Source organism: Pseudorca crassidens, chromosome 7 (genome assembly GCF_039906515.1).
Source record: "Pseudorca crassidens isolate mPseCra1 chromosome 7, mPseCra1.hap1, whole genome shotgun sequence".
In the NCBI taxonomy this organism is placed as follows: domain Eukaryota; kingdom Metazoa; phylum Chordata; class Mammalia; order Artiodactyla; family Delphinidae; genus Pseudorca; species Pseudorca crassidens.
The window spans coordinates 46546785-46561670 of NC_090302.1; the positions used below are offsets into that span (position 1 = coordinate 46546785).

At 36.0% G+C, this 14886-nt stretch overlaps 1 long non-coding RNA gene across 1 annotated transcript in view; it reads right to left on the reverse strand.

Moving 5' to 3' along the window:
- Positions 1 to 14886, reverse strand: part of LOC137227766 (uncharacterized) — a 58412-nt gene that overhangs the window by 20438 nt on the left and 23088 nt on the right. The window contains exon 5 of the long non-coding RNA XR_010944996.1: positions 9819 to 9913. This is a non-coding gene — a long non-coding RNA (uncharacterized lncRNA). The remainder of the gene's footprint in view (positions 1 to 9818; positions 9914 to 14886) is intronic.

Consider the following 14886-nt stretch of genomic DNA (forward strand, 5'->3'; position numbering starts at 1 on the left):
TAATCATAACTGTATTGTTTGCATAATTTTTATCTTTAGTTGGAGTTATAATTTTTTGTATTCATTTTCTACAGAAATAATTTACTGTGGATCTGTAACTCAAAAATTAGTATTTCAAATATTTTTCTTGTTACGTATTTAAAGAAAAAAATCACAATAATGATAATTCAACTCTCAAACATTTAAGAATAAAATGTAGAGATGCAGTTCTTATTTTAGAAAAAGGAGCAACATGATAAATGTGATATTACGATTTTTTTTTCCAATTAGGAATATTTTGTGTAATATATACATGTCAGGTTATTATAATTTTGATTCTGTCAAGCATAACAATGAATGTGAAATCACTTAGTAGAATTTTTAATAATGTAAATTAAAATTTTTGCATGTGACTCTAAGTGATATAAGAAAATTATAGGTTAACTGCAGGGATGAATCCATTTAGTCATTGTTTATAGTCATAGAATGGAAAATATTCCAAAAACAATTCAACCTATGATAGAATAATCTTCAACATTTTTCTCAGAGCCAAAATAAACATCTAAATAAATCTTGCATTATGTTCTATACGAATAATTATTTTGATATTAGTTTCACAAATGTTATTTTCACACCCAGTGTTAATTAACTTTTAAATCTACTAATTAAAACAGCAGAATCTGGGCTTCCCTGGTGGAGCAGTGGTTGAGAGTCCGCCTGCCGATGCAGGGGACATGGGTTTGTGCCCCGGTCCGGGAAGATCCCACATGCCGCGGAGCGGCTAGGCCCATGAGCCATGGCCGCTGAGCCTGCGCGTCCGGAGCCTGTGCTCCGCAATGGGAGAGGCCACAACAGTGAGAGGCCCGTGTACCGCAAACAAAAAACAAAAAAAAAGAGCAGAATCTCATGTTCTAATACAAATAGAGACAATTTTCTTCCCAGGGAACCAAGTTAAGTCAGTATTCAAACTTAGAAACAGAATATAGACAAAAATATTAACCTTCCATTTCAGCCAACCTCTAATTAACACATGCATGAAAAAGTAGATTAAACAAAATTCTTAAAACTGAATAACTCCATGCTTACAGATCATCAGCTCATGATGAAAAACAAAACAAAAATTGCTTAATTCTTGCATAATTGGACAAGTTAGGAACCAATGGTGGAAACATTTTATGAAAACACAAATCAGTACACATTCTAATATTATCTCAATTAAACCTACACTTACTCATGTCTCTACCATCCTCCTTGTTTCCTCTAACCTGCAGAACCTCTTCCTTATTCATCATCCCTTGCCCAGTGACTGAGAATAGTTAGCTGGAGGATATCCTACCTGCCTTCTCATCTCAACCAATATCAATCAAGCCAGGCAATATTTTAGGGACTGAAGATACAGGAGCGATCAGAAGTCCATATACCTGTCTTCATCAAGGTTATATTTTTACTCAAGTGATAGACATAAATGAATTAAAAATAAATAAGTAATGATCTTAAATCCTGAACCTTACTGTGCAAACTTGAGTTAGTTATTTAACCAGTTATTTAATCTACTAAGCCTCAGACTTTTTTTAACCTATAAAATGGGGATGATAATACTGCTTACCAGTGGCTGTGTGTGTATGAACATATATACAAGAGAATATATATAAAATATATATATATATTTATCTGCCTTAAGATAAAATTAGCTTTCTTTAAAAGAGAATTATAAATCCCAATCAGATTGAGCAAGGATCCTTGTGTAGACAGAAATCAAGCTCATGGAAGTAAGCATATACTTTAATCAGATCTTGTGCTATAAATTGCCTTTGTTGACATGATGGAATATAAAGAAAGATATAAATTATGGATGATCCAGTGAGCAAAGAACCTTGTTATTTGACTACTTGAGCTGAGGCATGAAGCCCAGAAAAGTGAGAAAGTTAAACATCAAATACAAATAATATTTTACTATAAGGCTGCTTTCTTAACCAGAGGAGTGCTGACTTAATTTGTGATATGATCTCTTCAGAACAAAAGAGATCACCCTGCCTCAAAATAACTTCCAGTGCCCAATATTCTACCAGTAGAAAGCCAAAAGAAGTGATTTTCTTAGTTCTCTTAATGGTTTTAGGTCAGTTTAGGTTTCAAGATATACACAGTTACTAAATAAAGTTGCTTTTTAGGTTACTGGACATGAAAGAGACAAGGAAGGGTCAAATGTCACTGAAGGTGGAGACGGAACGGTACAGAAGATGTACTGCCTACACTGAACTTTTGAAATAGATGATCCTGTTTTAGTATCTGGCAGTGACCTAATTTTTCAGTGGAATGTGTCATAACTTGCCCAACATGAGGCAGACTACCCGCAAGTTCCAAGAACCTGCCAGAGGGGCAGTCAGAGGGTATAGCTGAATCTCTACATAATTTGAAGGAGTACAAGAGCAGGCAAGAGTCGATTTGAAGCTGGGAGTGGCAGAACCAGGAAATAGAAGATGGGACTTGAGCAATGCACGTTGCCTCACCCATACAAATCAGACCTGCTGAGTCAAACCAGACTTGAGCAGTTATATGGTACCCTGGGAAAATGAAGAAAAGCCAGGGAAACAATTATGTTGAGGTAGGAAGAGAGAGTCACTAAAGCAGGCTGGAAAGGGAAACAACCTATGTCAAACCAGGAGAAATACTGATGGTCGCACAGTGGCAAAGAAAATGCATGAATAGGATCCACATGATCTTGTGTTAGACACTGCATTGCTCCATCCCACTCATATTCTTGCTTATTCCATACATAAAGGTCTTTAGCATACCTTCTGGAATTTTTGTAATTATGACATATTATTCATGCTGCCCTGATATCCCAGAGTTCACTGACCTAAGTAAGACCACAGGGAAAAGAATTAAGTAGTTCTTTCTTTGTATTCCTAAATCATGATGGCAACAGTCCCCTCATTTGATTGGTAGAACGTAATGACCACGAAAGTGTAATGTCATCTAAGGTGTCTCACACGCTTCCCAAGTCAGTTTTCAGCTACCATCAGGATACAGGGTCTGTGGCCATTGCTGTGCTGGAAGGGTGACCATGAGCTCACAAGAGCCAGCTGTGCACATTTCTCCCAAATCCATGTTTAGTGAATTTATGTTGATAGCTTTCAATTGGCTATGATGGAAAAGACTATAAACCAGGGCTTTTTAATCCTCCCTGGAGAGCTGGTTGTCAAATATTACCAGCACACCACCAGGTTTGCTCTGGTCTTTCTTTCCAACAGCTCTCATTTGTGGCTTAATTCCACTGCTCATGAAGCCATTTGGAAAAGCCCCACCATTGCCACCGCTTACCGTGAGTTCAATAGTAATGTCAATAGTATTGTTGCCAGATGCATCAAAGGCTTCCAATCTTGGGATTGCCAGAACATTCGTGGATTCCATGCAAAGATGGGAAGAAGAATCTCCTACCTCAACTCTTCATTTTTGTCACCTAGGCTCTAAAAACTCTTAGTATTCCCATGGTTTCTTGGTCTATTTTATTGACTTCTCTGTGGTGTCTCAAAATGAATCCAACAAACAGTGTAGGAGATAGATGGTATTCCAACCCTTCTCTGATTTGTTTCACCCCTTAAGGGCCTCATGCCAACTACCAAAATGTGGTTCTTCTTCCCCAAAGGCATATATATATATATATATATGAAACTCTGGGAAAGGAGAGAGAAGTAATGTTGTCTGATGACAGGAGGGGCAGATGGAGTCCAACTTAGCCAAAAAGTAAGCATGCCATTTAAACTTATTTTTTAAAGTCATGCACCAATTGTGCTATACATATCTCTTTTGCTCCATTTCCCAGATTAACTCTTCATGCTTTTTCACTCTGCTCTTTGTTGTGGGAAATTAATACATAGGGACTACCTCACTGGTTCCCTTTCCTCCTCACCTCCTGTTGAGTTTGGCCAAAGGAAGACACTAGCAGGAGATCTGAAGCTTGGATGGTCTTTTCTATATAGCTGCTCTCCCTAGGTTCTCATAACTGTTCTCTCCTGTGTCCCTTGTTCTAGGGTTAGAAACAGCTCCCTGCTGTTGCTAGTGTCAGGATACAGCACCATCCCTCACTGTTTTCCTAAAACCTCACCCTGTACCTTTTAAAAAAAATCCTTTCTATTAAAATCTCATCAATTATCCAGTTTGAGTATGCCATTCCTTATTCTGCTGGGATCCTGGCTGCTATGCCAATTAAACTGTCATAGCCCATGGAGTTTAATGTTCTTCTCACTAAAAGTATTTCTATTTGGTATATTAATAAATCATATACTTATGTTGTTTCAACTATAAAAAAACAAGAAACCTAAGAATCATTCTGCGAAAAGTAGTGGTTTACTTGACCTTAATTATTGTACATCTATCTCACCTATAATTTTATGAAATCTTGTCAGAGTTCAGTAATTTTTTTCTGAATGCATAATTTCACTTGACATACAAAGAGAAAAATCAAAGATAATGGAGGAACATTGAGGACACTGTAATATATGTAAAAATATTTTTGATGCATATTGGTGTAAGAAGAATACAGCAATTTTATCAGGGTATTAAATATACAGTGATGAATTGAAACAAATAGGTTCCACTCCACAAACACTCTTTCTAGGTTCAGTTACATTACGGTGAATATCTGGTGACATAATTTTGGTTTAAAGTAGGGAGGTGTTAGAAAATCTACTCTCATGTTAGCAGGATCTTGAGTTTCACATTATTTGGCTGAAGAGTTTCCGGAAAAATATTTCCCTACTCACTTATTCTCAGAAAACCAACAATTGGAATAATTCCAATCAGGAATTAACCAGGAAACATTTCAGACTCTAACCCTCTATGCTCCGGACCATCCTGAGTCAGTCATCCAGCTACAGTGCCTGCTCCAAGGCCAACGCAGTCTTGAGAGTGAGAAAGAGGACATCCTTGCCCAGACTTGCAACCAGAGACTAGGAGAAAGGTCATGTGACATGCCTGACTTGTGAAAATGGGGGAAGGAAATACTGGGTCATTTCATTGTTTCCCAATGACTGTATAGTTTGTACAGCCTATGTATTCAACTGGGTAAGCGTTATATTTCCTCTCCTTATGATATAATTTCTACTATCTTACCTAATGACTCTAAAAATGTGATCTTGTAGCTCCATATTTAAATTTAGTTAAAAAATAATGTGATTAAAATGGGGAATAAACCCAAATAAGAACAAAAAAGATAAAAAAGCAAGGCAGAAGACATTTCCAATCCAACTGCATTATTCAGGATGGGATAGGCTACATCGTATTAATAAAATGACCCCTGAAACCTCACCAGCTTAATATATAAAAGTGTATGTCTTGTTTACCCAAAGTCAGCTATAGTTTGATAGTTCTCCAGAGCAGTGCCCTTCCCAGTAGTCCCACAGATACCCAGGCTCTTTTCATCTTCTGGGGCCACCATCAGAAATTCTCGTTTTCCAGGGTGGCTATGTTGGGGGAAAAGAGAGCTGAGGATTGTCTAGACTCTCACTGCTGAGACTTAAAAGTCGCATGTGTTCTAAGGCACAGACCATAAAACTCATCAAATATTCCATGTGCTCTCTTACATCTTCCAGTCTCTATATAGTTAGTTCTGGACAATAAGACTACTTCCAGCCAATAGGCTATGAGCGGAAATGGCATGTCATCTCTGGAATGAGGCACTTAAGTTCTTCAAGCTTTCTCTCCCCCTGCCATGTGACTGCAGTTCCAAATGGTAGAGCTACAAGATTTAAAAGGAAAAAGAAAAAAAAAAAAAGAACCTGATCCCTAAGTCACTGTTTAGAAGGGAGCTGCCCTAGAGAGCTACTGGACCTACAGATGGCTTTGTGTAGGCAAGAGCAGAGTAAAGTTGTACGTGCTAAGCCTTAAGATTTGGAATTGCTTTCACAACATAACCCAGCCTATCTTTACTGATACCCCAGTGAAGATGAATACTTCAGAACTCAGCTCTTCAGTGGAGAAAGTTATAATGAGCTCGGTTTCCTAGAATCCTACTACTGTTGAAAGATGAATATTACAACTCAAAGTTAACAGCATTGCATGAACAGGGATAAAGTTATATGGCAAGAAATGCATCTATCCAGTTTAGAAGCAGTGATATATTTTAAATATAACAGCTAGTTCTCCCAAGAACAGATTTTATCTTACCCCTAACCATTTTTTTTTCACTTTCTTTTCAGAATCTAAAATAATCTGACTAAGGGTTTTTTAACTGATGGCCAACAAATGTTTTTATAACAGACCTGAGTGACCATTTCCTCACAGTAAAGGATAATAAATTTTCAGGCATCCAGTTCTCTTATTAAAATAGGTCTTCCCAATTGCCTTTTCTCACCTATCAAAAATAATTTCAAGTATTTTTTAATTGAGCATGATATAGATTACAGAAACTGTAGACTCATAATCTCACTCCCTATATAAAAGATACTATTAATATTTTTAATGTGTTGGCTTCAGATTTTTTTTTTATATTTGGAAGTAGAAAGGGCCTGACCCTCTCTAAAATTGGAAACAATTCATGTTAGATGGTCCTAAGAGAAACAAGGCTATAAAATTATTTTTACTAACTTTGCAGATTTTAGTTTAAATATAAGTTGTACATAGTTTGAAATTACTTAATGGGAAACAGACATCCTTGCTTCTTGGTTGGGCCAAACCTCATGACTGGGAAATGTACAGCCAGAGAAACCATGAAAGTACATTTTAAATTTTGCTTTGAGTTTTGAATCCTTTGGTTTCAGTCAAGGTATATGAAGTCAGGTTTATGACTAAGAAAGCCACTTCTTCCCTCTCATGCAATGAATCGGAGGCAATAGGCAGTTAGCTAGAGCTCAGCATATCAGAGAGAGAATTGCTAAGCGGTCAAATACTCTTTTTTTTTTACATCTTTATTGGAGTATAATTACTTTACAATGGTGTGTAAGTTTCTGCTTTATAACAAAGTGAATCAGTTATACATATACATATGTTCCCATATCTCTTCTCTCTTTTAAAGACAATAGCAGGAAACAAAATGTCCAAGTACTACTTTAAATTTATAGAACTATTATAAACCTAGGAATTTTTTTTAACACTCAAAACAACATAAAAAAGAAGTCTTAAAGATATCTCTTATAGAAGAAATGGAAAATCAGTCATGTTATGAAGTGATTAGTAATAAAAAATTTCTCCCCTTGCTTATAGTATTTCTTTAATAATTGATTTTATATATATTATTCTTTTAAACATGTCACCCTTTGTTATGGTACAGGAAAAAAAATTACAGGTGAATTTTCAGAATCTCTTGTATCTCTCACATACCAGGAGGATTTTTTTTTCTTTGTTTCCATAATCTGGGGCTTTGTTGGGCAGCCTGGAATAGGGGGTGAAGGACGAGACAGTAAGAACAGTAAACAGACCTAGAGTCTGTCATTCAGAGTGAAGTAAGTCAGAAAGAGAAAGACAAATACCGTATGCTAACACATATATATGGAATTTAAGAAAAAAAAAACGTCATGAAGAACCTAGGGGTAAGACAGGAATAAAGACACAAACCTACTAGAGAATGCACTTGAGGATTTAGGGAGGGGGAAGGGTGAGCTGTGACAAAGCAAGAGAGAGGCATGGACATATATACACTACCAAACGTAAAGTAGATAGCTAGTGGGAAGCAGCCGCATAGCACAGGGAGATCAGCTCGGTGCTTTGTGACCACCTAGAGGGGTGGGATAGGGAGGGTGGGAGGGAGGGAGCCGCAAGAGGGAAGAGTTACGGGAACATATGTATATGTATAACTGATTCACTTTGTTATAAAGCAGAAACTAACACACCATTGTAAAGCAATTATACCCCAATAAAGATGCTTAAAAAAAAAAGAACAGTAAGCTGAAACCCATTCGATTGATCTTCACTGCTCAGGGCTGGGAGTTATTCTTTTGTAAAGAAAGAGTGAAAGGGCAGAGACAGGAGTGACAAGAGGTTGGGTTAAAGGAAAATTTTTAAAGACTTTAGAAATAGAGGGAGAAGATTGGGATTAAGTTGCCATACTGTGATGAGTGGGTCTTTGGGGTGATTGAAAGATAGATGAAGAGGATTTTTATGTTGGGTTTTGTGTTATGAATGGAAATCTTCTTTTCCAGAGGATTCAGTAAAAATTAAAGAATCTCTTTCCCAATTAGAGATGATTTTTCTCAATAAAATGCTGAAATGGGCCAAAGAGTGACCAGCTTCATAGGTTGTTCTGACTTTTAACAAGGTATTTTAATTATCTAGAAAAAAAAAGTTAACCAGACATCATTTTGCTATACAAAGCCAATAAGAAAACAACAAATAATGATTGATCAATGTGGTCAATCACTTAAAGAAAATTCTCAAAATAACAGATCAGAACATATATTTCAGCGAGGAATGCTTCCACTTAGAAGTATCAGAAATGCTTCCACTTAGAAGTATCAGAAAGCATGTCTAACAGGAGCTTAACAATGGTGGGATGCTTTTCTTACATCACAAGAAATCTGAAAATAAGCCTCTGTTGGCATTTGTTCAGCAGCTCTATGATGGCAGACCTAACACCTCTGTTACTTTCTTTACTTTTCAAGATTGAAATGTGTCTGCCACTTAACAGTGGCAGGTCCTTGAGATGAGAGAAAAACTGGTTTGATCCTTCTAGCTTATGGCAAAGAAAGAGGATGACATAGGAAGTAGAGTGGCCCCAAAAAGGAGGCTTGGGGAAGACAGCAGAAAGGCTTTTGTGTAGTTCAGTGTTACCTACTTCAAGTTTGATTTCTAGGGGTGTCCCACAGAGAGCAATATTTTTGTTTTTTAATGATTCTCCTGTGACTATCCTCACTATTCAGATATTTCCCATTAGTCTGGTTAATACCAGATTGAAACCAGAGTCAGGAAATAAGGATGTATCTGGGCTCTGAGGCATAACTTACTCCTTCTATCCACCGTCTTCCTGAAGTAAAAATCGTTTCACAAAGCAGTATCGATATAAGCAATTTGGCATATATTTGTACCACTAAAAATCTCAGGTTCTTTAATTCTAAAAATGAGCTGCCTTTTGGATAGTAACAGAGGGGAAAGTTGTATCATCAAGGACTCTATTGGCTGTATGAAGTAGCTGGTATATTTTATAATCTTAAAATCTCTAACAACGTAAAGAAAAGGAAGGTTTTCTGTTTGTTTGTTTGGCTTTTTTTTTTGCGGTACGCGGGCCTCTCACTGTTGTGGCCTCTCCCGTTGCGGAGCACAGGCTCCGGACGCGCAGGCTCAGCGGCCATGGCTCACGGGCCTAGCCGCTCCGTGGCACGTGGGATCTTCCCAGACCAGGGCACAAACCTGTGTCCCCTGCATCGGCAGGCGGACTCTCAACCACTGCACCACCAGGGAAGCCCCGAAAAGGAAGTTTTGTAGGGAAAGCTAGAGTTTAATGTGGGTCACGACTCAAAACTTTTACATTTCCACCTGGATGGAGATTTGAAAACTTGACAGATTTCCATCAGAATAAAGTCAACATAACTTATGCCACCTACTTAAATGTGCCTTCAAGCATGTTTGAAATAATGCAATAGAGTATAGCTTCCAGCATCCCTCATTTTGTGCAGCACCACCTTTATGTGCTGTTTTGGTGGCTGGAGTGGCTCTAGTCAGCCCCTGTTCAATGAATATGAGCATCTTTTCTCTGAGACATTACAACCCTGGGCCATAATGAGGAAGTATTCATTAGAAGTGTTTTTATTTTCCTTACTGTGTGGGATTTATTACTGATCTCTCATTTAGGGTTGGTCTGAGAGTAGACTTTGATCACTTCCAGATACCTTCCCATGAACGTTTTTCACCTGAGTTTACTTGTCTCTTTTGAAGTTGAAGAGCTGGGAGTGCCCTGGATGGATAGATTTGGCATCAACAAAAAGCTGTTTTTTCAGGTGGCGCACTGTAAGGAAAGAAAAGAATACAACTGTGGAAAAAGGTATTTTGTTATACAATATGCAAATATTTATATTACCTTGTAGAACAGGTTTGATAAAACACACCCCAAACCAAGAAGAATAACATACACATAGCCTATTCTTCCTACTAATTCTAGCACCATAAAGAATGTGTTTCCATTTCCTTATCATTACAGAGGGTAAAAAAAAGTTTTTGGTGCTATACTGATAAAATTGAAAGATGACAAGAATTGCTATAATCCAAAAATGGTAAGAATAGGAATAAATCATATACAAAGAGGTGTTCTAATATATTAAGCCAACAGAATATAATGTTTTCCAAAAATGTATATATTCTTTTATTTATTATTGATAATGATGAGGATGAAGGTAATAATAATAGCTACTTTTTATTAAATGGCTTAATAAATATCTAATGACATGAATTTTATTTATTTTTTAAAACCACTTTATTTAGGTATGATCGTCATACAAAAAGCTGTAGATATTTAATGCATACAACTTGATGAGTTTGGGAATAAGTTTTCACTTGTGAAAACATCACCACAATCTATGCCATAAACATATCCATCACTATCCAAAGTTTCCTCATATAAATTTCAATTTTACATTAGCCCATTTAATCCCCACACCAACTTTAAGACATAGGCATTTCTTTTACTCTGAAAGGAGTGATAGTTTGCCTCAGGTCAAACTCATTGAATGTTGTAGAACTAGGAATGAAACTCAGGTTTTCAATACTTCAAAGTATAATTATTTAACACCTATTATTTTTTTTGTCTCTCAAACTTTAGAATGTATCCAAAGAAAATACTTAAAAAAAGAACAAATATGCATATATACCTGCATTTATATGTATATATATGCAGGCATATTTCAGCATTATTCATAATAGAAAAAATTTTGAAGTCATTAAAATTAATGAAGAGTGTATCAGTAAGTAAAAATGCTTATAGTAGGATGATGAATTTTAAAAGCTCATTGTAAAAAAGATAGGTGATCCACAGCAATAAACAATAACTCTACTTCTGTGGATAGAGATTTAGAGATGTATAAATAAAAGAAAAACATTTATGAGGGTGAAGTATATACAAGGCATTTTAAGATATCACACAGGGCTTTCACTGTTTTATATGTGGACAATGGATCAAAAATAGATATAAAGGCTAATTGTCTTCTTTTTCTTAGATGGACTGTTTATTTTTATTTATTTATTAAAATTTTATACAATTTTTAAAAGTTACTTTCCATTTACAGTTATTACCAAATATTGGCTACATTCTCTGTGTTGTACAATACAACCTGGAGCCTATCTCACACCCAGTAGTTTGTACTTCCCACTCCCCCACCCCTATATTGCCCCTCCTCCCTCCCCACTGATAACCACTAGTTTGTCTCTGTATCTGTGAGTTTGCTTCTTTTTTGTTAAATTCACTAGTTTGTTGTATTTTTTTAGATTCTACATATAAGCAATATCATAGAGTATTTATCTTTCTCTGACTTATTTCACTCAGCATAATGTCCTCCAAGTCCATCCATGTTGTTGCAAATGGCAAAATTTTCTTCTTTTTTATGGCTGAGTAGTATTCCATTGTGTGTGTGTGTGTGTGTGTGTGTGTGTGTGTATGTGTGTGTGTGTGCATGTACCACAGCTTTTTTATCCATTCATCTGTTGATGGACACTTAGGTTGCTTCCATGCCTTGGCAATTGTAAACAATGCTGCTATGAACATTGGGGTGCATATATCTTTTTGAATTAGTGCTTTTGTTCTTTTTCAGCTATATACCCAGGAGTAGGATTGTTGGGTCATATGGTAGTTCCATTTTTAGTTTTTTGAGAAACCTCCATACTATTTTTCACAGTGGCTGCACCGATTTACATTCCCACCAACAGTGTATGACGGTGCCCTTTTCTCCACATCCGCCCCAGTATTTGCTATTTATGTTCTTTTTGACAATAGCCATTCTGACAGATGTGAGGTGACATCTCATTGTGTTGTGATTTGCATTTCCCTGATGATTAGCGATGTTGAGTATCTTTTCATGTGCCTGTTGGCCATCTGCACTTCCTGTTCGGAAAAATGTCTATTCAGTTCTTCTGCCTGTTTTTTAATCAGGTTGTTTGTTTTTTTGATGTTGAATTATAAATTATATTTAAAATTTCCAAGTTAGTTTAAATATTTTCATTTCTTATATATTATGAGACTAATAAAAATATTACGACATATCTTATAAATTATCATATTGAAGATCTCTGATTGTAGATAACAATGAATTCTTTGCTTTGTATTACATTGTGAGAGAATATATTAAACGAAGTTGATGATGTAATCATTAATACTAAAAATAGAAATAAAATATTTTCTCAGTGCTAAGGTAGCTTTTCTCTTTCACATTTTAACTTTTTTGAAATTGGGATGCACCTTGTAATCTATGCAAATATTTAGTGCAGGTTATGAGACATAATTTTTTATAACATATGAAATATTATATCAAGTAAACCTTTGGTATATGTTAGACACTGTACTTGACTTAAAAATGGTATGAAGTGAGGCAAAGATCATCGGGTTTAGAGACATAACAAATTTCTACAACTAGACACATTAGTAACTAAGACTAAAAAGCAAAACCTTGAACTAGCTAATAACTTTTTTTATAAACAGGAATTTTGGGGAGGCTATAATTATAGCACATTGGTATGAGTAAAAACTCAAGGCAGGAATCTTTGTCTGGTTCATGGATATAGCCCTCAAATCTAGTGTAGCAGCTGGCATGACTCAAAGTGTAAATGTTGAGTGAATATTTGAGCTTCTCAGAATTTTACAAAGTTCTAAATATTTAAGTCAAATTAGGTAACAATGGCAAGTACAGATATATATCTTTTGTACCAGGCCAAGTTCTAGGTGCCCTTCTCATATGAACTCACTTATACTTGTCAACCTTATAAAGTAGGTGTTGTTTTTATTCCCATTTGATAGGTGAGGAACCAGAGGCTTTAAGCAACCTGCCCAAGGTCACACAGCTAGTAAATGTTGGAACTGGGATTTGAACTCAAGCCAGGTATCTCTGAGCTCTGTTCTCTTCAACAGTGCACTACACTGCCTCTGTAGGATTTTAAGGATTATCTAATCTATATTCAAACCTCACCTGAGGTCTCAAGCATTACTGACAAAATCTGTTAGATCAGATCTTTATTCTTTCAATTCCCAGTCTCATATTTCTGCCTACTACGTCAAAGGCGAGGCCGACAATCCAAGCATGGGGATTGGTGGTGGTGGTGGTCTTTGTGATTAAAGGTTAGGTGTTTTGCAGTTTTAAACAAATAATAAAATTACTATAATAGTATTTAACTATTTTTTGCTGCCCTGCGAGGCTTGAGGGATCTTAGTTCCCCAACCAGGGTCAAACCCGTATACCCTGCAGTGGAAGTGCAGGGTCTTAACCACTGGACTGCCAGGGAAGTCCCTGTTTGACATGATATGGCTCAGGTTAAGCAAAAGTTGTTGAACAAAAATCTTAGTATTGATTTGGAGGTTACATGGTAAAATTAGGACAAGATCCCACCTATAATAAACAAAATCAAAGTGTAGGAGTTGCCAATAATATTAATAATATCTTTAAGATAAGTTCATTATCATAGAATGAGTTTTTAGCAAATAATTATATCAATACACATACAAAAAACTTATGAATAATGACTCCATTTAAACAGAGCTTATGCTTCTGTTACATGTTTCTTATTAAAATGTATTTTGCATGCAATTTTAAAGAATTAAATGAAATTATTCAATAACTCACCTTCCTTTTTGATAGCAGAGTGTTAGCAAATAAGACCCAACTTAGCTTTTAAACAACATATACTGCTGGTTATCTTGATTAATAAAAGGTTTAGGTTTAAGGCATCTTTCTTTATACCTCAAAATGCAATTATAAGGCACTATAATTGTGTCAGAAATCGTAGTAAATGCAGAATCGATATCAAAGCCACAGCGGGGATATGTGGACAGATTCTGTTTATTCCCCAGTCAGCTTCTTAATGATTCAACCTCTTAATCTCTGTGCGTTTCCTGATATTCTAGACAGGTGACAAGACCACTACCTAAGGCTCCCAGAACATTCTGCTGTAGGCCAGGCCCAACCAGGTCAGAGAAGAATGGCAGGCTCTTCTTAACATAAAAATAACAGATTCTTTGAATGACATCAGCGCCTTTAGCACATGGTGAAATTAGGCAAGATTTTGTTCTCAAGTGCAGACCATGAGAATGAGGAAAAGGAAACTTATCTCTGAGAAGAGAATAATCCCACGTACTTGGCGGATACCAGCCACTGGGCAAACAGCTGATTGGAGGAGTAGTTTAGGAGAAGAGAAAATTACACGGGAATTAGAGTCAAAAACTTGGGTTCAAATGTCAAATTAACCACCTTTTAGTAGTGTGAGCCTGAAGAAGTCTCCCATCTTCCCTAGGTAATGATTCCTACACCAGTAAAATTTGATTAATAAAACCAACTGTGAAGATAATTTTTGAGAATTAAATAAGAATATGTCTAAGTGTTTAATATAGGGCCTGTATGTAGTAGATGATAAAAATTTTTAGATGAATCCTGAAAACATCATGTTAAATTTTTAAAAGTTGGTTTATATGTCATATAGGCCTTTCTTCTCCTACTTTTTAATTTTTCCATTTTTCTCTCAATTTTTGCAGATGACAAAGGATGTGCACCAAATGCAACATAAAGACAAATAATCAAACAAATGGGGCTTAGGAGAAAAGAAGAGAAGATGAAGGATGTACACATTTTCTATCATAGCTATGCTATGGTACGTAAGTGCTAATAATCTACCATTGACCTAATTTATTTTCTTGCATTATAACCCATTTTCTGTTAAAAAATTATAATAATATGCACTATCACATGTCTTATGGTACTCTTTCTAAGGTATTAATTTATCTGATTG